The sequence below is a fragment of the Aulonocara stuartgranti genome (assembly GCF_965226115.1).
Source record: "Aulonocara stuartgranti genome assembly, chromosome: 11".
Taxonomy (NCBI): Eukaryota; Metazoa; Chordata; class Actinopteri; order Cichliformes; family Cichlidae; genus Aulonocara; species Aulonocara stuartgranti.
In genome coordinates this window covers 7,135,205-7,162,445 of record NC_138947.1, presented here as the reverse complement: position 1 = coordinate 7,162,445, position 27,241 = coordinate 7,135,205, and positions in this window count along the sequence as shown.

Here is a 27,241-nt window from a genome sequence, read left to right as displayed (position 1 = left end):
CCTCAACTGGCTCCTTTCGATGTGGAGGAGTACAACTCCACAATCCTCGCCCTATGTCTGGGAGAGGCCAGCCCCCCTTTGGAGAAAGCTTGTTTCTATCTCTTGTATTCATGATCTGGTTTTTTTGGTCACTACCCTGAACTCATGCCCATAGGGTGAGGGTAGAGACGTAGATCGATCAGTAAAGCAAGAGCGTCACTACGCTCAGCTGTCTTTTCACTGGTACAGCGCTTCACTGCAGCCGCAGCACAAATCTGTCTGTCGACCTCCCGCTCCCCTCACTTGTGAAGAAGACCCCAAGATACTTAAACTCCTCTACTTGGGGCAGCAACTAGTCTCTGACCTGGAGTAGGTACTGCACCCATTGCCCACTGAGGACCATGGCCTCAGACTTGGAGGTGTTGATTCTCAGTCTCACCGCTTCACACTCGGCTGTAAACAGTTTCAGTTCAAGTTGGGGTTCTGCACTTTGAAGTTCTTCTATCCTGCATTTTTCTTCATGGTGCCAGCAGGAGGTGGCACCGCTGTCTGTAAAAACAAACAAATGAGGAGAAGCCTTCCAATCATTTAATTTTAAAAATGATCATTTTGAATTCAATTTAAAAAGCCAAACAGTTGATAGTATTTTTTTGTTTTTAATGGTTACCATGTGCGAATCACAATTTCCTACAGAGAAATTTAAATTATTTACAGAATTAAGATCTTTCTGGTGTATACAATCGTATTCATTACATTTTTAACTGAGAAAACAATAAAATAAACACATGATCAATAAACCCTTAACCTGATATATTTTACTTCAGTACATTTCTAGAAAGTAATTTGCACAGAATTTCCATCCATGACAAAGACTCCACCCTGGCAGCAGAAAATGATGGAACTCTACAAATAAGAAATAATTTAATTTAATGTTTGGAAATATAATTATACAAGATAAAGGATTACAACACGATCGTTTTAGAACAGATTTACTGTAAAGTGTTTTTCCTTATAATGCCATGACTAACTCCAGTAAACAGTGCTGTTTTGCATTCTGAGTGGGAAACATTTGCATGACCACGTATGGGAATCGCAGTTCATTGTTTAAAAACTTAGAAAAAGAGCATAAGTGATTTTGCTCTGGCAGATCCAGCCTGGATAGACACTGAGGGCTCTCCAGCTCTCCAATATTTTCCACAGAATAACAGCTCTGGCAAAGATCATGCATCTAATTCTGCTCCTGTCAGGTCAGTGTTGCTAACTGTCAAAAAGTTTATCTTTTTTCACTCTTCAGCTGGACATACCTGGACATGCACATTTTAATCTTTAAAATAATAGAAAGATATCTATAATCACATTCTCTAATTGAGAAATTGTTTTTCAATATATATTTTAATTACTAACATAATGGAAACAGTAATTCATCTTGCCCAGGAATGTGATTGTCAAGCACTTTCAAAGCTCATAATTGTCCTATTTTGTCCTTTTGTTCTATGTTTAAAATATTACTTTGAACCTTATATTTTGTTTTGTAATTAATTAATTATATTTCAGCTGGGGTTTTTTTTGTTAAATTTCTAATAATTGTTTCAATGACATTAAATTGTTTGTCAAGCAACCCTGCTGTGTAATTGTTCTGCAAAAATATATAGACATGATTTTTGTCCTAGATTTCATTTTGATAAGATAAGATAAGATAAGATAAGATAGAACTTTATTAATCCCTCGGGTGGGTTCCTCTGGGAAATTCGACTTCCAAAAAAAAGCACAGCAACGACCAAAGTTACAGTTACAGAATTGTTATATATATATATATATATATATATATATATATATATATATACACACACACACACACATATATATAAATACAGAGACAAATATAAATAAAATATACAAAGGGGATAAATAGAATAAATAGGAATAAAAAATAAAAATACAAGTGAATTGCACATTTCAAGTATTGAGTCTATTGCACTGTTGACTATTTACAAAAAGTATTGCACAAGGTATTGTACAGTGAGGTGAAGAGGCACTACAGCTTAGTTGTTCCCCCCTCCTTTGTCCTCCTGTTTCCCCTCCCTCTCCCCTCCAGAGAGGAGTTAAACAGTCTGATGGCGTGTGGGACAAAGGAGTTTTTAAGTCTGTTAGTTCTTGTCTTGGGGAGAAGCAACCTGTCACTGAACAGACTCTTCTGGTTGTTAATGGCCGTGTGCAGAGGATGCCCAGCATTGTTCATAATGTCCAGCAGTTTCTTTAATGACTCGTACAAGTGATGCTAAAATGTTGACAAATCTTATAGTGAACATTTTTAATTACAAGTAAATAATAAAATGTGGACATATCATTATTTGTGATTCTCTAAGATATCTTACAGAAAGCAGTGGCTCTTACAATGCCCCATCAAGTATTTAATTTGTGGGTGATTTTTATTCCACAGGCTTGTCTTTTCAATTTTCACATGGCCTCCAGCCCCAGTTTGCCTTCTTTCAAACACCAAAGACCTGGTCTGAAGCACAGAGCATCTGCAGGGAGCAATGTTTCGACCTGGCCACTATTAATGACATGAGAGAGATGAAAATTGTCCTTGAAGCTGTCGGAGATAAATATGATGATGCTGTATGGATTGGCCTTTTAAAGGGCACGACTCCCAGGTGGCACTGGTCTCTGGCAGATGATGATTTCTACAAAGAGGGAGAAAGAAATTATTTGTTGTGGAGTTCAATAAATGTAAATTACAACTGCCCATTTTTCAAAGACGGGAAGCTGAATATGGTTTCCTGTGAATACCAACGGTATTCAGTTTGCTTTGATGGTGAGTCATTCTTGTTCATACTGGTATGATACAAACCTATAAACACTCATTAGACACATTGGATGTATGCATGTGTTTCGTGGTTCATTCATTCAGAAAGTTGATTCTATTCATCTGGGTGTAGTTTTTAGGGTGGGTGAAACATTTCATCACTCATCCAAGCGACTTCTTTAATCACTTAACTGAGGAGGGGGCCTAAGTCTCATTCGTAAAACATGTATTCGAGTAATGCTCGTGACCATTGATCAGTGATCAGAACAATTTGATCATGAATCTGACCTTGGAGACCATCATTCGTCAATAATGATAGTTTTCAGTCATTAAAATTTGATGAGAAACAGGAACATTTGGACCAAATGATTTGACATAATTCTTTATTTTAAGTTAATGGTAAAGGCATAAAAAAAGGGCAGGGCATCACAAAAGTGATTCGCAGTTACCTGTTAGAATCTGTCTATGATGGAAAATGGTGAACTGAGAACTGTTTTCTTTAAAGCCACTCTTAAAAGGCTTTAACTTTGGTTTATGTATACATAGTTTATACATGTAGATTTTACAAAGCACAAATGGGCTTTAAATTAAGCGTCTTGATGAAGAAACACTCTGGATGGTACGGAAGCGTAGAGCTGCCACCCAGGCAAAAGGAAATTGAAGTATATCACATTATAACGTGAAAAGTTTAATGTTCTAACAAGATACTTTTCATGTTTGTACAATATACTTTTCACGTTCGAACAACATAATATATTTATATATTTATATATATATATATATTTATATATATATATATAAATATATAGCAGCTGGATAGCGTAGTGGTTAAACTACACGCCTTTGGAACAGAGGATCGCAAGTTCGATTCCTGCCTGGGGCGTCTGTATCCAGTAAGGGTCCTAAGGCTAGACCCCCTATGCTAAGCAAGCCTACCGCAGACATGAGCGAGACAGATAAATATGAAGGCATGCCGGCTCGGACGTCGCCCGGATCAACAAGGTCCGCGTCAGGTGTTGAGGAACCAGGGCACCCTGACGAAAAGTGGGCTACTGGAACAAGAAGGCATCGGTGGGCAAGGGACGAAAACAGGGCGTTGTTGGAATGCTACTACGCAAGTAACCCCGGCGGAAGGGGCTACATGAATAGGATGAGGGACCTATGGATTCTTCGATACCCAACATCCACAATGACGGCGAAACAACTAGTAGCTCAGTGTTCCAACATTCGAAAGAAGGGACTGCTCTCACAGCTAGAGATTGACGAGGTACAACACAAATGCTACGGCAAGGAGGAGTCAGGACGCCAGGTCAGGGGGGAGATATCATCACCCCCACCCGAGATTGGGTACATAGCCCCAAGTGCGATAGGAGAAGGATCGTTGAGTGCGAGAGGAACTGACCTGAAAAATAGGATCATGGCCAAGCTTGAAACCTGGATCCCCCGTAGCCGGTTACCAAGATTACGTGAAGTACCCTCAGAAGGTCTGCTAGATGATGTTAATGCAGCACTACGGGCAATACCTACAACCACGATTACCGACACTAACAAGCTGATCTACAATACGGCAGCAGTGATCAGTGAGATGCTTGGCTACAAGTTGAACAGCCACAAGGGGCAGTACCCTCCATGGAGAAGGAGGCTAGAGGGCAAGATCAAAGTAGCACGGAGGGAGGTTAGCCAACTAACAGAGTTGCAGAAAGGTGCGACAAATAAGGTGCCTAAGAAATACAGCAAGCTGTCCATACCTGAGGCCTTGGAAACTGCCAAGCAAAGACTCACAGCCTTGGCCAACCGCTTGAGGAGGTACACCAGAGAGATAGAAGGCAGGAGAATAAACCAGCTGTTCTCCACAGAACCAGCAAAGGTGTACTCTCAGTGGCAAGGGAACAATAAGAGAACAGCACCACCAAGGCTGGAGACGGAGCAATACTGGAAGAGCATATGGGAGAAGGATGCAACCCATAACGGCAATGCTCAGTGGCTAGAGGATCTGAGGGCAGACCACAGCGACCTCCCTGAACAGGGTCCAGTAACCATCACAGTGGCAGATATCCAAGAAAGGGTCTCCAGTATGAAGAGTTGGACAGCACCAGGGCCCGACATGGTTCACGCCTACTGGCTGAAGAAGCTGACTGCACTCCACGAGCGTCTGGCAGCACAAATGAACCAGCTGCTAGTTAACGAGAGACACCCGGAATGGCTAACTGAAGGCCGGACGGTCCTGATCCCCAAGGACCCCAAGAAGGGACCGGTCCCCTCCAACTACCGACCAATAACCTGCCTCAGTACTACATGGAAGCTCCTGTCAGGCATCATATCGGCTAAGATGAACAGGCACATGGGTCAATACATGAGCGGGACACAGAAAGGAATTGGCAAGAATACCAGAGGCGCAAAACACCAGCTACTGGTAGACAGAACAATCAGCCGAGACTGCAAGACCAGACTGACCAACCTGTGCACTGCCTGGATTGATTACAAGAAGGCCTATGACTCAATGCCCCACAGCTGGATACTGGAATGCCTAGAATTGTACAAGATCAATGGGACCCTAAGAGCCTTCATCAGGAACTCAATGGGGATGTGGCGTACAACACTAGAGGCCAACTCCAAGCCCATAGCACAAGTCACCATCAAGTGCGGGATCTACCAAGGAGATGCTCTGTCCCCACTGCTGTTCTGCATAGGCCTGAACCCCCTCAGTGAGATCATTAACAAGACTGGCTACGGATACCGACTACGGAACGGAGCAGTTGTCAGCCACCTCCTGTACATGGATGACATCAAGCTGTATGCCAAGAGTGAACGAGACATCGATTCACTGATCCACACTACCAGGCTATACAGCAATGACATTGGAATGTCGTTCGGACTGGAGAAGTGTAGTCGGATGGTAACAAAGAGAGGGAAGGTAGTCAGAACTGAGGGGATTGAACTACCAGAAGGCAACATTGCAGACATAGAGGACAGTTACAAGTACCTGGGGATCCCGCAGGCAAATGGGAACCATGAAGAGGCCGCTAGAAAGGCTGCAACCACCAAGTACCTGCAGAGGGTCAGGCAAGTCCTGAGGAGTCAGCTGAATGGTAAGAACAAGATCCGGGCCATCAACACATACGCCCTGCCCGTGATCAGGTACCCTGCTGGGGTAATAGGCTGGCCAAAGGAGGAGATAGAAGCCACTGACATAAAGACAAGAAAGCTCCTGACCATGCATGGAGGGTTTCACCCCAAGTCCAGCACCCTGAGGCTGTACGCTAAGCGGAAGGAAGGGGGCCGGGGACTGGTGAGTGTCAGCACCACAGTCCAGGATGAGACAAGGAACATCCAAGAATACATTGGGAAGATGGCCCCAACTGACCGAGTGCTCAGTGAATACCTCAGGCAGCAGAAACCCAAGAAAGAGGAGGGAGACGAGGAACCATCATGGAAGGACAGGCCCCTGCACGGTATGTACCACCGGCAGATAGAGGAGGTGGCTGATATCCAGAAATCCTACCAGTGGCTGGACAAAGCTGGACTGAAAGACAGCACAGAGGCACTAATCATGGCAGCACAAGAACAAGCTCTGAGTACAAGATCCATAGAGGCTGGGGTCTATCACACCAGGCAAGACCCCAGGTGCAGGCTGTGTAAAGATGCCCCAGAGACAATCCAGCACATAACAGCAGGGTGCAAGATGCTAGCAGGCAAGGCATACATGGAACGCCATAACCAAGTGGCCGGCATAGTGTACAGGAACATCTGTGCCGAGTATAACCTAGAAGTCCCGAGGTCAAAATGGGAGATGCCCCCAAGGGTGGTGGAGAATGACCGAGCTAAGATCCTGTGGGACTTCCAGATACAGACGGACAAAATGGTGGTGGCTAACCAACCGGACATAGTGGTGGTAGACAAACAGAAGAAGACGGCCGTAGTGATCGATGTAGCGGTCCCGAATGACAGCAATATCAGGAAGAAGGAACACGAGAAGCTGGAGAAATACCAAGGGCTCAGAGAAGAGCTCGAGAGGATGTGGAGGGTGAAGGTAACGGTGGTCCCCGTGGTAATCGGAGCACTAGGTGCGGTGACTCCCAAGCTAGGCGAGTGGCTCCAGCAGATCCCAGGAATAACATCGGAGATCTCTGTCCAGAAGAGCGCAGTCCTGGGAACAGCTAAGATACTGCGCAGGACCCTCAAGCTTCCAGGCCTCTGGTAGAGGACCCGAGCTTGAAGGATAAACCGCCCGCAGGGGCGTGCTGGGTGTTTTTTATATATATATATATATATATATATATATATCAGATATGTTAATAATAATAATAATAATAATATTAATTATATTATTATTTATTTTTAGGGCCCGAGCACTGAGAGTGCGAAGGCCCTATTGTATCTGCTCCGTTTCTTATTATTATTAGGGCCCGAGCACCGAGAGTGCGAAGGCCCTATTGTATCTGCTCCGTTTCTTATTATTATTAGGGCCCGAGCACTGATAGTGCGAAGGCCCTATTGTAATTGCTCTGTTTATTATTATTATTATTATTATTATTATTATTATTAGGGCCCGAGCACTGACAGTGCGAAGGCCCTATTGTAATTGCTCCGTTTATTATTATTATTAGGGCCCGAGCACCGAGAGTGCGAAGGCCCTATTGTATCTGCTCCGTTTCTTATTATTATTATTATTATTATTAGGGCCCGAGCACTGAGAGTGCGAAGGCCCTATTGTATCTGCTCCGTTTCTTCTTCTTATTATTATTATTATTATTATTATTAGGGCCCGAGCACTGAGAGTGCGAAGGCCCTATTGTATCTGCTCCGTTTCTTCTTATTAGGGCCCGAGCACCGAGAGTGCGAAGGCCCTATTGTATCTGCTCCGTTTCTTATTATTATTATTATTATTAGGGCCCGAGCACCGAGAGTGCGAAGGCCCTATTGTATCTGCTCCGTTTCTTATTATTATTATTATTAGGGCCCGAGCACCGAGAGTGCGAAGGCCCTATTGTATCTGCTCCGTTTCTTATTATTAGGGCCCGAGCACTGACAGTGCGAAGGCCCTATTGTAATTGCTCCGTTTATTATTATTATTATTATTATTATTATTATTATTTCGGCAAATGAATCAGCCTTTTGAGGACCTAAACATGCTCGAAAACTCATGAAATTTTGCACACGCGTCAGGTCTGGTGAAAATTTACGTATTTTAATGTTCTCAGACATGGCCAGGGAAAATTAGCTCAGTAGCGCCACCTAGAAAAATGAAAAATGCGAGCCCCCGGTATGGGTATCACCTACATGTTTGAAAGTCGGTACACCTATATAACGTTCAGACTCGAACAATAAAGTCTATTATGGCAATGTCCTAAACCCAACAGGAAGTCCGCCATTTTGGATTGAATGTGACATTTTGGCTCTGATTTTACCGTTTCCATGCCTCGAACTTTAACGAACTCCTCCTTGGGGTTTGATTTCATAACCTTCATATTTGGTCAGTGCCAACTACACCCTTATGCCATGTTAAATTGCGGAGCTTTTGAGTTTTCACAATACCATGAGGCCGTGGCGCCACGGCGAATTTCGATGACTCGCCATGAAAATCTTATTGCCTCTCATTCTGTCATAGATTTTCTGACCTTGACCAAAGTGAACACATATGATAAGGCTCCACCCCTGAACATATTTCAACTGCCATATTTTACATCAGGGACAGCGCCACCTAGTGGGAACAGGAAAAGTCATGTTTTACACTTTGGGGTACAGTATTGTGATGGGTGACATCTGCAGCCTCAAATTTCTCCAGGAAAGCCTTAAGGAGTTGGTCTTGGGGTACAGTGAAAACTGTGGCTTTTCACGAAAGGGTGTGACCTCAGCAGCATGGCGAACTTTGATATCTCGCCATGAAGAAACAAATTAGTATAACTCCATGAAATCCAGTCTGATTAGTACCAGACTTTACAGGCATGATGTCACACCCGCCCTGAACAGATTGATGTGCCCATTGTCAGGAATATGAAGAGCGCCACCTAGTGGGAACAGGAAATGTCATGTCTTACACTTTGTTGTACTGATTTTCACAGGTTCATAGTGGCCACCTCAAAAGCGGTGAATATCACCATCAGTCCTTGATGATGCTTTAGTGCAAAAATTGTGACTTTAAACTGAACGGCGCACCCTGGTGGCAACGCTGTTCACCATGAAAAATGAAGTGGCTTTTGAGGGGCTTGGCAAGTTTATAGAGGCTTGAAATTTGGCGCACTCCTCCATTGTGCATAAGGCTTTGTTGTTATGTGATCATTTTCATTGAATAGCGCAAAATGGCTCCACAGCGCCCCCTACAAAATTTCAAAACATCAGCCCCAGCTCTGTGTTTTATGTATGAGTCTGATACCTGGTAAGCTTATAGGAGATATCAAGATGTACAAAAAAGTCTCTTGGAGCAATATCCCAAATCCAACAGGAAGTCAGCCATTTTAAAATTAATGTGTAATTTTTGTGACATTTTCCCCTCTTTCCAGGCACCGTTCTTTGACGAACTCCTCCAAGGGATTTCATAATATTGAACCAATCTCCAGTGTGTGGAATCTAAAGACCTTTGTGATGTTAAATTGCGAAGGTTTTTACGTTCAGGGAAACGGGGTGGTCATGGCGGCACGTGGAGTTTCAGTCACTCGCCAAAAAGCAGTAATCTGCTGTCACTCAAAATCAAAATGTCCAATATGTCCCAAAGGTCGCAGGCGTGATGAGACTCGAGCTCGGAAATGTTTGTTATGCCATTTGTCAGTAATGGTTAGAGCGCCACCTAGTGGGACAACTATAATCATGATTGAATGAGATGAAATGTTAGCTGGTGGTTGAATGCATGAATGTCATTAATGTGACATCAGATCGGAGGTGCTGGTTATAGGTGTTGGGCGTAGCTCGACGCGATGGGGTGCGAGGAACCTCATAACGCTGCTTGCAGCTTTAATTATTATTAGGGCCCGAGCACCGAGAGTGCGAAGGCCCTATTGTATCTGCTCCGTTTCTTATTATTATTATTATTATTATTATTATTATTATTATTATTATTATTATTATTATTATTATTATTATTCAGGCGAAACAAGGGCCTTTTTGAGGGCCTAAACATGCTCAAAAACTCATGAAATTTTGCACACATGCCAGGTCTGGTGAAAAATTTTGTATTTTAATGGTTTTACATATGAGCACTGGGAAATGGCTCTAGAGCGCCACCTATGCCTTGTTAAATGCAGCCCTACGACCACATCGTTTGAGCTACATGTATGAAATTTGGCACACATATGTATCATGCCAAGACGAACAAAAAAGTCTGTGGGCCCATTGACGCAAACCCAACAGGAAGTCCGCCATTTGGAAGAGAAGGTGACATTTTGGCTCAAATTTTGCCATTTCCATGCCTCGAACTTTTGCGAACTCCTCCTTGGGGTTTGATTTCATAACCTTCATATTTGGTCAGTGTCAACTACACCCTTGTGCCATGTTAAATTGCGGAGCTTTTGAGTTTTCACAATACTATGAGGCCGTGGCGCCATGGCGAATTTCGATGACTCGCCATGAAAATCTTATTGCCTCTCATTTTGTCATACATTTTCTGACCTTGACCAAAGTGAACACATATGATAAGGCTCCACCCCTGAACATATTTCAACTGCCATATTTGACACCAGGTACAGCGCCACCTAGTGGGAACAGGAAATGTCATGTTTTACACTTTGGGGTACAGTATTGTGATGGGTGACATCTGCAGCCTCAAATTTCTCCAGGAAAGCCTTAAGGAGTTGGTCTTGGGTTACAGTGAAAACTGTGACTTTTCACGAAAGGGTGTGACCCCAGCAGCATGGCGAACTTTGATGTCACGCCATGAAGAAACAAATTAGTATAACTCAATGAAATCCAGTCTGATCAGTACCAGACTTTACAGGCATGATGTCAGACCCGCCCTGAACAGATTGATGTGCCCATTGTCGGAAATACGGACAGCGCCACCTAGTGGCAACAGGAAATGTCATGGCTTTAATTTTGTTGTACTGATTTTCACAGGTTCATCGTGGCCACCTCAAAAGCGGTGAATATCAACATCAGTCCCTCGTGATGCTTCAGTGCAAAAATTGTGACTTTAAACTGAACGGCGCACCCTGGTGGTAACGCGGTTCACCATGAAAGATGAAGTGGCTTTTGAGGGGCTTGGAAAGTTTATAGAGGCTTGAAATTTGGCACACACCTCCAAATGGATGAAGGCTTTGTTGTCATGTGATCATTTTCATTGAATAGCGCGAAATGGCTCCACAGCGCCCCCTACAATATTTCAAAACATCAGCCCCTGCTCTGTGTTTCATCTATGAGTCTGACACTTGGTAAGCTTGTGTAAGATATCAAGATGTACAAAAAAGTCTCTTGGAGCAATATCCCAAATCCAACAGGAAGTCAGCCATTTTAAAATTAATGTGTAATTTTGATGACATTTTCCCCCCTTTTCAGGCCTCATACTTTGACGAACTCCTCCAAGGGATTTCATCATATTGAAGCATTCTTCAGGGTGTAGAATCTAAAGACCTTTGTGATGTTAAATTGCGAAGCTTTTTCCGTTCAGGGAAACGGGGTGGTCATGGCGGCACGTAGAGTTTCAATCACTCGCAAAAAGCAGTAATCTGCTGTCACTAAAAAACACAATGTCCAATCTCTCCCAAAGGTCGCAGGTGTGATGAGACTCGAGCTTGGAAATGTTTGTTATGCTATTTGTCAATAATGGTTAGAGCGCCACCTAGTGGCATGACTATAATCCTGGTTGAATAAGATGAAATGTTAGCTGGTGATTAAAAGCATGAAATCCATCAATGTGACATCACATCGGACGTGCCGGTTTGAGGTGTTGGCAGTGGCTCGACGTGCCGGGGGTGCGAGGGCCCTCATAACGCTGCTTGCAGCTTTAATTAGGGCCCGAGCACTGAGAGTGCGAAGGCCCTATTGTATCTGCTCCGTTTCTTCTTATTATTATTATTATTATTATTCACCCCAAACAAGGGCCTTTTTGAGGGCCTAAACATGCTCAAAAACTCATGAAATTTTGCACACATGCCAGGTTTGGTGAAAAATTTTGTATTTTAATGGTTTTACATATGAGCACTGGGAAATGGCTCTACAGCGCCACCTATGCCTTGTTAAATGCAGCCCTACGACCACATCGTTTGAGCTACATGTATGAAATTTGGCACACATGTGTATCATGCCAAGACGAACAAAAAAGTCTGTGGGCCCATTGACGCAAACCCAACAGGAAGTCCGCCATTTGGAAGAGAAGGTGACATTTTGGCTCTAATTTTGCCATTTCCATGCCTCGAACTTTAACGAACTCCTCCTTGGGATTTGGTCCTATAAGCTTCAAATTTGGACAGTGTCAACTACACCCTTGTGCCATGTTAAATTGCGGAGCTTTTGAGTTTTCACAATAGTATGAGGCCGTGGCGCCATGGCGAATTTTGATGACTCGCCATGAAAATCTTATTGCCTCTCATTCTGTCATACATGTTCCGATCTGGACCAAAGAGCACACATATGATAAGGCTCCACCCCTGAACATATTTCAACTGCCATATTTGACATCAAGGACAGCGCCACCTAGTGGGAACAGGAAATGTCATGTTTTACACTTTGGGGTACAGTATTGTGATGGGTGACATCTGCAGCCTCAAATTTCTCCAGGAAAGCCTTAAGGAGTTGGTCTTGGGTTACAGTGAAAACTGTGACTTTTCACGGAAGGGTGTGACCCCAGCAGCATGGCGAACTTTGATGTCACGCCATGAAGAAACAAATTAGTATAACTCAATGAAATCCAGTCTGATCAGTACCAGACTTTACAGGCATGATGTCAGACCCGCCCTGAACAGATTGATATGCCCATTGTCGGAAATACGGACAGCGCCACCTAGTGGCAACAGGAAATGTCATGGCTTTAACTTTGTTGTACTGATTTTCACAGGTTGATCGTAGCCACCTCAAAAGCGGTGAATATCACCATCAGTCCCTCGTGATGCTTCAGTGCAAAAATTGTGACTTTAAACTGAACGGCGCACCCTGGTGGCAACGCGGTTCATCATGAAAGATGAAGTGGCTTTTGAGGGGCTTGGAAAGTTTATAGAGGCTTGAAATTTGGCACACACCTCCAAATGGATGAAGGCATTGTTGTTATGTAACCATTTTCCTTGAATAGCGCAAAATGGCTCCACAGCGCCCCCTACAATATTTCAAAACATCAGCCCCTGCTCTGTGTTTCATCTATGAGTCTGACACTTGGTAAGCTTGTGTAAGATATCAAGATGTACAAAAAAGTCTCTTGGAGCAATATCCCAAATCCAACAGGAAGTCAGCCATTTTAAAATTAATGTGTAATTTTGGCGACATTTTCCCCTCTTTTCAGGCTTCATACTTTGACGAACTCCTCCAAGGGATTTCATCATATTGAAGCATTCTTCAGTGTGTAGAATCTAAAGACCTTTGTGATGTTAAATTGCGAAGCTTTTTCCGTTCAGGGAAACGGGGTGGTCATGGCGGCACGTAGAGTTTCAATCACTCGCAAAAAGCAGTAATCTGCTGTCACTAAAAAACACAATGTCCAATCTCTCCCAAAGGTCGCAGGTGTGATGAGACTCGAGCTTGGAAATGTTTGTTATGCTATTTGTCAATAATGGTTAGAGCGCCACCTAGTGGCATGACTATAATCCTGGTTGAATAAGATGAAATGTTAGCTGGTGATTAAAAGCATGAAATCCATCAATGTGACATCACATCGGACGTGCCGGTTTGAGGTGTTGGCAGTGGCTCGACGTGCCGGGGGTGCGAGGGCCCTCATAACGCTGCTTGCAGCTTTAATTATTATTATTATTATTATTATTATTATTATTCACCCCAAACAAGGGCCTTTTTGAGGGCCTAAACATGCTCAAAAACTCATGAAATTTTGCACACATGCCAGGTCTGGTGAAAAATTTTGTATTTTAATGGTTTTACATATGAGCACTGGGAAATGGCTCTAGAGCGCCACCTATGCCTTGTTAAATGCAGCCCTACGACCACATCGTTTGAGCTACATGTATGAAATTTGGCACACATATGTATCATGCCAAGACGAACAAAAAAGTCTGTGGGCCCATTGACGCAAACCCAACAGGAAGTCCGCCATTTGGAAGAGAAGGTGACATTTTGGCTCTAATTTTGTCATTTCCATGCCTCGAACTTTAACGAACTCCTCCTTGGGATTTGGTCCTATAAGCTTCAAATTTGGACAGTGTCAACTACACCCTTGTGCCATGTTAAATTGCGGAGCTTTTGAGTTTTCACAATAGTATGAGGCCGTGGCGCCATGGCGAATTTTGATGACTCGCCATGAAAATCTTATTGCCTCTCATTCTGTCATACATGTTCCGATCTGGACCAAAGAGCACACATATGATAAGGCTCCACCCCTGAACATATTTCAACTGCCATATTTGACATCAAGGACAGCGCCACCTAGTGGGAACAGGAAATGTCATGTTTTACACTTTGGGGTACAGTATTGTGATGGGTGACATCTGCAGCCTCAAATTTCTCCAGGAAAGCCTTAAGGAGTTGGTCTTGGGTTACAGTGAAAACTGTGACTTTTCACGAAAGGGTGTGACCCCAGCAGCATGGCGAACTTTGATGTCACGCCATGAAGAAACAAATTAGTATAACTCAATGAAATCCAGTCTGATCAGTACCAGACTTTACAGGCATGATGTCAGACCCGCCCTGAACAGATTGATATGCCCATTGTCGGAAATACGGACAGCGCCACCTAGTGGCAACAGGAAATGTCATGGCTTTAACTTTGTTGTACTGATTTTCACAGGTTCATCGTGGCCACCTCAAAAGCGGTGAATATCACCATCAGTCCCTCGTGATGCTTCAGTGCAAAAATTGTGACTTTAAACTGAACGGCGCACCCTGGTGGCAACGCGGTTTATCATGAAAGATGAAGTGGCTTTTGAGGGGCTTGGAAAGTTTATAGAGGCTTGAAATTTGGCACACACCTCCAAATGGATGAAGGCATTGTTGTTATGTAACCATTTTCCTTGAATAGTGCAAAATGGCTCCACAGCGCCCCCTACAATATTTCAAAACATCAGCCCCTGCTCTGTGTTTCATCTATGAGTCTGACACTTGGTAAGCTTGTGTAAGATATCAAGATGTACAAAAAAGTCTCTTGGAGCAATATCCCAAATCCAACAGGAAGTCAGCCATTTTAAAATTAATGTGTAATTTTGATGACATTTTCCCCCCTTTTCAGGCCTCATACTTTGACGAACTCCTCCAAGGGATTTCATCATATTGAAGCATTCTTCAGTGTGTAGAATCCAAAGACCTTTGTGATGTTAAATTGCGAAGCTTTTTCCGTTCAGGGAAACGGGGTGGTCATGGCGGCACGTAGAGTTTCAATCACTCGCAAAAAGCAGTAATCTGCTGTCACTAAAAAACACAATGTCCAGTCTCTCCCAAAGGTCGCAGGTGTGATGAGACTCGAGCTTGGAAATGTTTGTTATGCTATTTGTCAATAATGGTTAGAGCGCCACCTAGTGGCATGACTATAATCCTGGTTGAATAAGATGAAATGTTAGCTGGTGATTAAAAGCATGAAATCCATCAATGTGACATCACATCGGACGTTCCGGTTTGAGGTGTTGGCAGTGGCTCGACGTGCCGGGGGTGCGAGGGCCCTCATAACGCTGCTTGCAGCTTTAATTATTATTATTATTATTATTCAGGCGAAACAAGGGCCTTTTTGAGGGTCTAAACATGCTCAAAAACTCATGAAATTTTGCACACATGCCAGGTCTGGTGAAAAATTTTGTATTTTAATGGTTTTACATATGAGCACTGGGAAATGGCTCTAGAGCGCCACCTATGCCTTGTTAAATGCAGCCCTACGACCACATCGTTTGAGCTACATGTATGAAATTTGGCACACATGTGTATCATGCCAAGACGAACAAAAAAGTCAGTGGGCCCATTGACGCAAACCCAACAGGAAGTCCGCCATTTGGAAGAGAAGGTGACATTTTGGCTCTAATTTTGCCATTTCCATGTCTCGAACTTTTGCGAACTCCTCCTTGGGGTTTGATTTCATAACCTTCATATTTGGTCAGTGTCAACTACACCCTTGTGCCATGTTAAATTGCGGAGCTTTTGAGTTTTCACAATACTATGAGGCCGTGGCGCCATGGCGAATTTCGATGACTCGCCATGAAAATCTTATTGCCTCTCATTTTGTCATACATTTTCTGACCTTGACCAAAGTGAACACATATGATAAGGCTCCACCCCTGAACATATTTCAACTGCCATATTTGACACCAGGGACAGCGCCACCTAGTGGGAACAGGAAATGTCATGTTTTACACTTTGGGGTACAGTATAGTGATGGGTGACACCTGCAGCCTCAAATTTCTCCAGGAAAGCCTTAAGGAGTTGGTCTTGGGTTACAGTGAAAACTGTGACTTTTCGCAAAAGGGTGTGACCCCAGCAGCATGGCGAACTTTGATGTCACGCCATGAAGAAACAAATTAGTATAACTCAATGAAATCCAGTCTGATCAGTACCAGACTTTACAGGCATGATGTCAGACCCGTCCTGAACAGATTGATGTGCCCATTGTCGGAAATACGGACAGCGCCACCTAGTGGCAACAGGAAATGTCATGGCTTTAACTTTGTTGTACTGATTTTCACAGGTTGATCGTGGCCACCTCAAAAGCGGTGAATATCACCATCAGTCCCTCGTGATGCTTCAGTGCAAAAATTGTGACTTTAAACTGAACGGCGCACCCTGGTGGCAACGCGGTTCATCATGAAAGATGAAGTGGCTTTTGAGGGGCTTGGAAAGTTTATAGAGGCTTGAAATTTGGCACACACCTCCAAATGCATGAAGGCATTGTTGTTATGTAACCATTTTCCTTGAATAGCGCAAAATGGCTCCACAGCGCCCCCTACAATATTTCAAAACATCAGCCCCTGCTCTGTGTTTCATCTATGAGTCTGACACTTGGTAAGCTTGTGTAAGATATCAAGATGTACAAAAAAGTCTCTTGGAGCAATATCCCAAATCCAACAGGAAGTCAGCCATTTTAAAATTAATGTGTAATTTTGATGACATTTTCCCCCCTTTTCAGGCCTCATACTTTGACGAACTCCTCCAAGGGATTTCATCATATTGAAGCATTCTTCAGTGTGTAGAATCTAAAGACCTTTGTGATGTTAAATTGCGAAGCTTTTTCCGTTCAGGGAAACGGGGTGGTCATGGCGGCACGTAGAGTTTCAATCACTCGCAAAAAGCAGTAATCTGCTGTCACTCAAAAACACAATGTCCAATCTCTCCCAAAGGTCGCAGGTGTGATGAGACTCGAGCTTGGAAATGTTTGTTATGCTATTTGTCAATAATGGTTAGAGCGCCACCTAGTGGCATGACTATAATCCTGGTTGAATAAGATGAAATGTTAGCTGGTGATTAAAAGCATGAAATCCATCAATGTGACATCACATTGGACGTGCCGGTTTGAGGTGTTGGCAGTGGCTCGACGTGCCGGGGGTGCGAGGGCCCTCATAACGCTGCTTGCAGCTTTAATTATTATTATTATTATTATTCAGGCAAAACAAGGGCCTTTTTGAGGGCCTAAACATGCTCAAAAACTCATGAAATTTTGCACACATGCCAGGTCTGGTGAAAAATTTTGTATTTTAATGGTTTTACATATGAGCACTGGGAAATGGCTCTAGAGCGCCACCTATGCCTTGTAAAATGCAGCCCTACGACCACATCGTTTGGGCTACATGTATGAAATTTGGCACACATGTGTATCATGCCAAGACGAACAAAAAAGTCAGTGGGCCCATTGATGCAAACCCAACAGGAAGTCCGCCATTTGGAAGAGAAGGTGACATTTTGGCTCTAATTTTGCCATTTCCATGCCTCGAACTTTTGCGAACTCCTCCTTGGGATTTGGTTGTATAAGCTTCATCTTTGGTCAGTGTCAACTACACACCTGGGCCATGTTAAATTGCGGAGCTTTTGAGTTTTCACAATACTATGAGGCCGTGGCGCCATGGCGAATTTCGATGACTCGCCATGAAAATCTTATTGCCTCTCATTTTGTCATACATTTTCTGACCTTGACCAAAGAGCACACATATGATAAGGCTCCACCCCTGAACATATTTCAACTGCCATATTTGACACCAGGGACAGCGCCACCTAGTGGGAACAGGAAATGTCATGTTTTACACTTTGGGGTACAGTATAGTGATGGGTGACATCTGCAGCCTCAAATTTATCCAGGAAAGCCTTAAGGAGTTGGTCTTGGGTTACAGTGAAAACTGTGACTTTTCGCAAAAGGGTGTGACCCCAGCAGCATGGCGAACTTTGATGTCACGCCATGAAGAAACAAATTAGTATAACTCAATGAAATCCAGTCTGATCAGTACCAGACTTTACAGGCATGATGTCAGACCCGCCCTGAACAGATTGATGTGCCCATTGTCAGGAATATGAAGAGCGCCACCTAGTGGGAACAGGAAATGTTATGTCTTACACTTTGTTGTACTGATTTTCACAGGTTCATTGTGGCCACCTCAAAAGCGATGAATATCACCATCAGTCCTTCTTGATGCTGCAGTGCGAAAATTGTGACTTTAAACTGAACGGCGCACCCTGGTGGCAACGCTGTTCACCATGAAAAATGAAGTGGCTTTTGAGGGGCTTGGAAAGTTTAAAAAGTCTTGAAATTTGGCGCACACCTCCAATGTGCATAAGGCTTTGTTGTTATGTGATCATTTTCATTGAATAGCGCAAAATGGCTCCACAGCGCCCCCTACAAAATTTCAAAACATCAGCCCCAGCTCTGTGTTTTATGTATGAGTCTGAAACCTGGTAAGCTTATAGGAGATATCAAGATGTACAAAAAAGTCTCTTGGAGCAATATCCCAAATCCAACAGGAAGTCAGCCATTTTAAAATTAATGTGTAATTTTGGCGACATTTTCCCCTCTTTCCAGGCATTGTTCTTTGACGAACTCCTCCAAGGGATTTCATCATATTGAACCAATCTCCAGTGTGTGGAATCTAAAGACCTTTGTGATGTTAAATTGCGAAGGTTTTTACGTTCAGGGAAACGGGGTGGTCATGGCGGCACGTGGAGTTTGAATCACTCTCCAAAAAGCAGTAATCTGCTGTCACTCAAAAACACAATGTCCAATCTCTCCCAAACGTCTCAGGTGTGATGAGACTCGAGCTTGGAAATGTTTGGTATGCCATTTGTCGGTAATAGTTAGAGCGCCACCTAGTGGAACGACTAAGTAATCATGAATGAATGAGTTGAAATGTTAGCTGGTGGTTAAATGCATGAATTCCATCAATGTGACATCAGATCGGAGGTGCTGGTTTTAGGTGTTGGGCGTGGCTCGACGTGCCGGGGGTGCGAGGGCCCTCATAACGCTGCTTGCAGCTTTAATTATTAGGGCCCGAGCACCGAGAGTGCGAAGGCCCTATTGTATCTGCTCCGTTTCTTATTATTATTATTATTATTATTATTATTATTCACCCCAAACAAGGGCCTTTTTGAGGGCCTAAACATGCTCAAAAACTCATGAAATTTTGCACACATGCCAGGTCTGGTGAAAAATTTTGTATTTTAATGGTTTTACATATGAGCACTGGGAAATGGCTCTACAGTGCCACCTATGCCTTGTTAAATGCAGCCCTACGACCACATCGTTTGAGCTACATGTATGAAATTTGGCACACATGTGTATCATGCCAAGACGAACAAAAAAGTCTCTGGGCCCATTGACGCAAACCCAACAGGAAGTCCGCCATTTGGAAGAGAAGGTGACATTTTGGCTCTAATTTTGCCATTTCCATGCCTCGAACTTTTGCGAACTCCTCCTTGGGGTTTCATTTCATAACCTTCAAATTTGGACAGTGTCAACTACACCCTTGTGCCATGTTAAATTGCGGAGCTTTTGAGTTTTCACAATACTATGAGGCCGTGGCGCCATGGCGAATTTCGATGACTCGCCATGAAAATCTTATTGCCTCTCATTTTGTCATACATTTTCTGACCTTGACCAAAGTGAACACATATGACAAGGCTCCACCCCTGAACATATTTCAACTGCCATATTTGACACCAGGGACAGCGCCACCTTGTGGGAACAGGAAATGTCATGTTTTACACTTTGGGGTACAGTATAGTGATGGGTGACACCTGCAGCCTCAAATTTCTCCAGGAAAGCCTTAAGGAGTTGGTCTTGGGTTACAGTGAAAACTGTGACTTTTCGCAAAAGGGTGTGACCCCAGCAGCATGGTGAACTTTGATGTCACGCCATGAAGAAACAAATTAGTATAACTCAATGAAATCCAGTCTGTTCAGTACCAGACTTTACAGGCATGATGTCAGACCCGCCCTGAACAGATTGATGTGCCCATTGTCGGGAATACGTACAGCGCCACCTAGTGGCAACAGGAAATGTCATGGCTTTAATTTTGTTGTACTGATTTTCACAGGTTCATCGTGGCCACCTCAAAAGCGGTGAATATCACCATCAGTCCCTCGTGATGCTTCAGTGCAAAAATTGTGACTTTAAACTGAACGGCGCACCCTGGTGGCAACACGGTTCAACATGAAAGATGAAGTGGCTTTTGAGGGGCTTGGAAAGTTTATAGAGGCTTGGAATTTGGCACACACCTCCAAATGGATGAAGGCTTTGTTGTCATGTGATCATTTTCATTGAATATCCCAAAATGGCTCCACAGCGCCCCCTACAAAATTTCAAAATCACAGCCCCTGCTCTGTGTTTTATGTATGAGTCTGAAACCTGGTAAGCTTATAGGAGATATCAAGATGTACAAAAAAGTCTCTTGGAGCAATATCCCAAATCCAACAGGAAGTCAGCCATTTTAAAATTAATGTGCAATTTTGGCAACATTTTCCCCTCTTTTCAGGCATCGTTCTTTGACGAACTCCTCCAAGGGATTTCATCAGATTGCACTATTCTTCAGTGTGTGGAATCCAAAGACCTTTATGTTGTTAAATTGCGAAGCTTTTTACGTTCAGGGAAACGGGGTGGTTATGGCGGCACGTAGACTCTCAATCACTCGCCAAAACGCAGTAATCTGCTGTTACTCAAAAACACAATGTCCAATCTCACCCAAAGGTCGCAGGCATAATGAGACTCGAGTTCGGAAATGTTTGTTATGCCATTTGTACATAATGGTTAGAGTGCCACCTAGTGGAACGACTAGCTAATCATGAATGAATGAGTTGAAATGTTAGCTGGTGGTTAAATGCATGAATTCCATCAATGTGACATCGATCGGACGTGCTGGTTTTAGGTGTTGGGCGTGGCTCGACGCGCCGGGGGTGCTCGGGCCCTCATAACGCTGCTTGCAGCTTTAATTAGGGCCCGAGCACCGAGAGTGCGAAGGCCCTATTGTATCTGCTCCGTTTCTTATTATTATTATTATTATTATTATTATTATTATTATTATTATTATTATTATTATTATTATTCACCCCAAACAAGGGCCTTTTTGAGGGCCTAAACATGCTCAAAAACTCATGAAATTTTGCACACATGCCAGGTCTGGTGAAAAATTTTGTATTTTAATGGTTTTACATATGAGCACTGGGAAATGGCTCTACAGCGCCACCTATGCCTTGTTAAATGCAGCCCTACGACCACATGGTTTGAGCTACATGTATGAAATTTGGCACACATGTGTATCATGCCAAGACGAACAAAAAAGTCTGTGGGCCCATTGACGCAAACCCAACAGGAAGTCCGCCATTTGGAAGAGAAGGTGACATTTTGGCTCTAATTTTGCCATTTCCATGCCTCGAACTTTTGCGAACTCCTCCTTGGGGTTTCATTTCATAACCTTCAAATTTGGACAGTGTCAACTACACCCTTGTGCCATGTTAAATTGCGGAGCTTTTGAGTTTTCACAATACTATGAGGCCGTGGCGCCATGGCGAATTTCGATGACTCGCCATGAAAATCTTATTGCCTCTCATTCTGTCATACATGTTCCGATCTGGACCAAAGAGCACACATATGATAAGGCTCCACCCCTGAACATATTTCAACTGCCATATTTGACATCAAGGACAGCGCCACCTAGTGGGAACAGGAAATGTCATGTTTTACACTTTGGGGTACAGTATAGTGATGGGTGACATCTGCAGCCTCAAATTTCTCCAGGAAAGCCTTAAGGAGTTGGTCTTGGGTTACAGTGAAAACTGTGAGTTTTCGCAAAAGGGTGTGACCCCAGCAGCATGGCGAACTTTGATATCTCGCCATGAAGAAACAAATTAGTATAACTAAATGAAATCCAGTCTGATCAGTACCAGACTTTACAGGCATGATGTCAGACCCGCCCTGAACAGATTGATGTGCCCATTGTCGGGAATACGCACAGCGCCACCTAGTGGCAACAGGAAATGTCATGTCTTACACTTTGTTGTACTGATTTTCACAGGTTGATCGTGGCCACCTCAAAAGCGGTGAATATCACCATCAGTCCCTCGTGATGCTTCAGTGCAAAAATTGTGACTTTAAACTGAACGGCGCACCCTGGTGGCAACGCGGTTCACCATGAAAGATGAAGTGGCTTTTGAGGGTCTTGGAAAGTTTATAGAGGCTTGAAATTTGGCACACACCTCCAAATGGATGAAGGCTTTGTTGGCATGTGATCATTTTTATTGAATAGCGCGAAATTGCTCCACAGCGCCCCCTACAAAATTTCAAAACAACAGCCCCTGCTCTGTGTTTCATCTATGAGTCTGAAACCTGGTAAGCTTATGGAAAATATCAAGATGTACAAAAAAGTCTCTTGGAGCAATATCCCAAATCCAACAGGAAGTCAGCCATTTTAAAATTAATGTGCAATTTTGGCGACATTTTCCCCTCTTTTCAGGCTTCATACTTTGACGAACTCCTCCAAGGGATTTCATCATATTGAACCATTCTCCAGTGTGTGGAATCTAAAGACCTTTGTGATGTTAAATTGCGAAGCTTTTTACGTTCAGGGAAACGGGATGGTCATGGCGCCACGTGGAGTTTGAATCACTCGCAAAAAGCAGTAATCTGCTGTCACTCAAAAACGCAATGTCCAATCTCTCCCAAAGGTCGCAGGCATGATGACACTCAAGCTCGGAAATGTTTGTTATGCCATTTGTCATTAATGGTTAGAGCGCCACCTAGTGGGACGACTATAATCATGATTGAATGAGATGAATTGTTAGCTGTTGGTTAAATGCATGAATTCCATCAATGTGACATCAGATCGGACGTGCTGGTTTTAGGTGTTGGGTGTGGCTCGACACGCCGGGGGTGCGAGGGCCCTCATAACGCTGCTTGCAGCTTTAATTAGGGCCCGAGCACTGACAGTGCGAAGGCCCTATTGTAATTGCTCTGTTTATTATTATTATTATTATTATTATTATTATTATTATTATTATTATTATTATTATTATTATTATTATTATTCCGGCAAATGAATTGGCCTTTTGAGGGCCTAAACATGCTCGAAAACTCATGAAATTTTGCACACGCGTCAGGTCTGGTGAAAATTTACGTATTTTAATGTTCTCAGACATGGCCAGGGAAAATTAGCTCAGTAGCGCCACCTAGAAAAATGAAAAATGCGAGCCCCCGGTATGGGTATGACCCACATATTTGAAAGTCGGTACACCTATATAACGTTGAGAGTCGAACAAAAAAGTCTATTATGGCAATGTCCTAAACCCAACAGGAAGTCCGCCATTTTGGATTGAAGGTGACATTTTGGGTCTGATTTTACCGTTTCCATGCGTTGTACTTTAACGAACTCCTCCTTGGGATTTGGTCCTATAAGCTTCAAATTTGGACAGTGTCAACTACACCCTTGTGCCATGTTAAATTGCGGAGCTTTTGAGTTTTCACAATAGTATGAGGCCGTGGCGCCATGGCGAATTTCGATGACTCGCCATGAAAATCTTATTGCCTCTCATTCTGTCATACATGTTCCGATCTGGACCAAAGAGCACACATATGATAAGGCTCCACCCCTGAACATATTTCAACTGCCATATTTGACATCAAGGACAGCGCCACCTAGTGGGAACAGGAAATGTCATGTTTTACACTTTGGGGTACAGTATAGTGATGGGTGACATCTGCAGCCTCAAATTTCTCCAGAAAAGCCTTAAGGAGTTGGTCTTGGGTTACAGTGAAAACTGTGCGTTTTCGCAAAAGGGTGTGACCCCAGCGGCATGGCGAACTTTGATGTCACGCCATGAAGAAACAAATTAGTATAACTCAATGAAATCCAGTCTGATCAGTACCAGACTTTACAGGCATGATGTCAGACCCGCCCTGAACAGATTGATGTGCCCATTGTCGGAAATACGGACAGCGCCACCTAGTGGCAACAGGAAATGTCATGGCTTTAATTTTGTTGTACTGATTTTCACAGGTTCATCTTGGCCACCTCAAAAGCGGTGAATATCACCATCAGTCCCTCGTGATGCTTCAGTGCAAAAATTGTGAGTTTAAACTGAACGGCGCACCCTGGTGGCAACGCTGTTCAACATGAAAGATGAAGTGGCTTTTGAGGGTCTTGGCAAGTTTATAGAGGCTTGAAATTTGGCACACACCTCCAAATGGATGAAGGTTTTGTTGGCATGTGATCATTTTCATTGAATAGCGCGAAATTGCTCCACAGCGCCCCCTACAAAATTTCAAAACATCAGCCCCAGCTCTGTGTTTCATCTATGAGTCTGAAACCTGGTAAGCTTATGGAAAATATCAAGATGTACAAAAAAGTCTCTTGGAGCAATATCCCAAATCCAACAGGAAGTCAGCCATTTTAAAATTAATGTGTAATTTTGGCGGCATTTTCCCCTCTTTTCAGGCTTCATACTTTGACGAACTCCTCCAAGGGATTTCATCATATTGAACCATTCTCCAGTGTGTGGAATCTAAAGACCTTTGTGATGTTAAATTGCGAAGGTTTTTACGTTCAGGGAAACGGGGTGGTCATGGCGGCATGTGGAGTTTCAGTCACTCGCCAAAAAGTAGTAATCTGCTGTCACTCAAAATCAAAATGTCCAATATGTCCCAAAGGTCGCAGGCGTGATGAGACTCGAGCTCGGAAATGTTTGTTATGCCATTTGTCAGTAATGGTTAGAGCGCCACCTAGTGGGACGACTATAATCATGATTGAATGAGATACAATGTTAGCTGGTGGTTCAATGCATGAATTTCATCAATGTGACATCAGATCGGAGGTGCTGGTTGTAGGTGTTGGGCGTAGCTCGACGCGATGGGGTGCGAGGGCCCTCATAACGCTGCTTGCAGCTTTAATTATTATTATTATTATTCACCCCAAACAAGGGCCTTTTTGAGGGCCTAAACATGCTCAAAAACTCATGAAATTTTGCACACATGCCAGGTCTGGTGAAAAATTTTGTATTTTAATGGTTTTACATATGAGCACTGGGAAATGGCTCTACAGCGCCACCTATGCCTTGTAAAATGCAGCCCTACGACCACATCGTTTGGGCTACATGTATGAAATTTGGCACACATGTGTATCATGCCAAGACGAACAAAAAAGTCAGTGGGCCCATTGACGCAAACCCAACAGGAAGTCCGCCATTTGGACGTGAAGGTGACATTTTGGCTCTGATTTTACCGTTTCCATGCCTCGAACTTTTTCGAACTCCTCCTTGGGATTTGGTCGTATAAGCTTCATCTTTGGTCAGTGTCAACTACACACCTGGGCCATGTTAAATTGCGGAGCTTTTGAGTTTTCACAATACCATGAGGCCGTGGCGCCACGGCGAATTTCGATGACTCGCCATGAAAATCTTATTGCCTCTCATTTTGTCATACATTTTCTGACCTTGACCAAAGTGAACACATATGATAAGGCTCCACCCCTGAACATATTTCAACTGCCATATTTGACACCAGGGACAGCGCCACCTAGTGGGAACAGGAAATGTCATGTTTTACACTTTGGGGTACAGTATTGTGATGGGTGACATCTGCAGCCTCAAATTTCTCCAGGAAAGCCTTAAGGAGTTGGTCTTGGGTTACAGTGAAAACTGTGAGTTTTCGCAAAAGGGTGTGACCCCAGCAGCATGGCGAACTTTGATGTCACGCCATGAAGAAACAAATTAGTATAACTCAATGAAATCCAGTCTGATCAGTACCAGACTTTACAGGCATGATGTCAGACCCGCCCTGAACAGATTGATGTGCCCATTGTCGGGAATACGTACAGCGCCACCTAGTGGCAACAGGAAATGTCATGGCTTTAATTTTGTTGTACTGATTTTCACAGGTTCATTGTGGCCACCTCAAAAGCGGTGAATATCACCATCAGTCCCTCGTGATGCTTCAGTGCAAAAATTGTGAGTTTAAACTGAACGGCGCACCCTGGTGGCAACGCTGTTCAACATGAAAGATGAAGTGGCTTTTGAGGGTCTTGGCAAGTTTATAGAGGCTTGAAATTTGGCACACACCTCCAAATGGATGAACGCTTTGTTGGCATGTGATCATTTTCATTGAATAGCGCGAAGTGGCTCCACAGCGCCCCCTACAAAATTTCAAAACCACAGCCCCTGCTCTGTGTTCTATGTATGATTCTGAAACCTGGTAAGCTTATAGGAGATATCAAGATGTACAAAAAAGTCTCTTGGTGCAATATCCCAAATCCAACAGGAAGTCAGCCATTTTAAAATTAATGTGTAATTTTGGCAACATTTTCCCCTCTTTCCAGGCACCGTTCTTTGACAAACTCCTCCAAGGGATTTCATCATATTGAACCAATCTCCAGTGTGTGGAATCTAAAGACCTTTGTGATGTTAAATTGCGAAGCTTTTTACGTTCAGTGAAACGGGGTGGTTATGGTGGCACTTAGAGTTTGAATCACTCGCCAAAAAGCAGTAATCTGCTGTCACTCAAAAACACAATGTCCAATCTCTCCCAAACGTCTCAGGTGTGATGAGACTCGAGCTCGGAAGTGATTGTTATGCCATTTGTACATAATGGTTAGAGCGCCACCTAGTGGAACGACTAACTAATCATGAATGAATGACTTGAAATGTTAGCTGGTGGTTAAATGCATGAATTCCATCAATGTGACATCAGATCGGAGGTGCTGGTTTTAGGTGTTGGGCTTGGCTCGACGCGCCGGGGGTGCGAGGGCCCTCGTAACGCTGCTTGCAGCTTTAATTATTATTATTATTATTATTATTATTATTATTCACCCCAAACAAGGGCCTTTTTGAGGGCCTAAACATGCTCAAAAACTCATGAAATTTTGCACACATGCCAGGTCTGGTGAAAAATTTTGTATTTTAATGGTTTTACATATGAGCACTGGGAAATGGCTC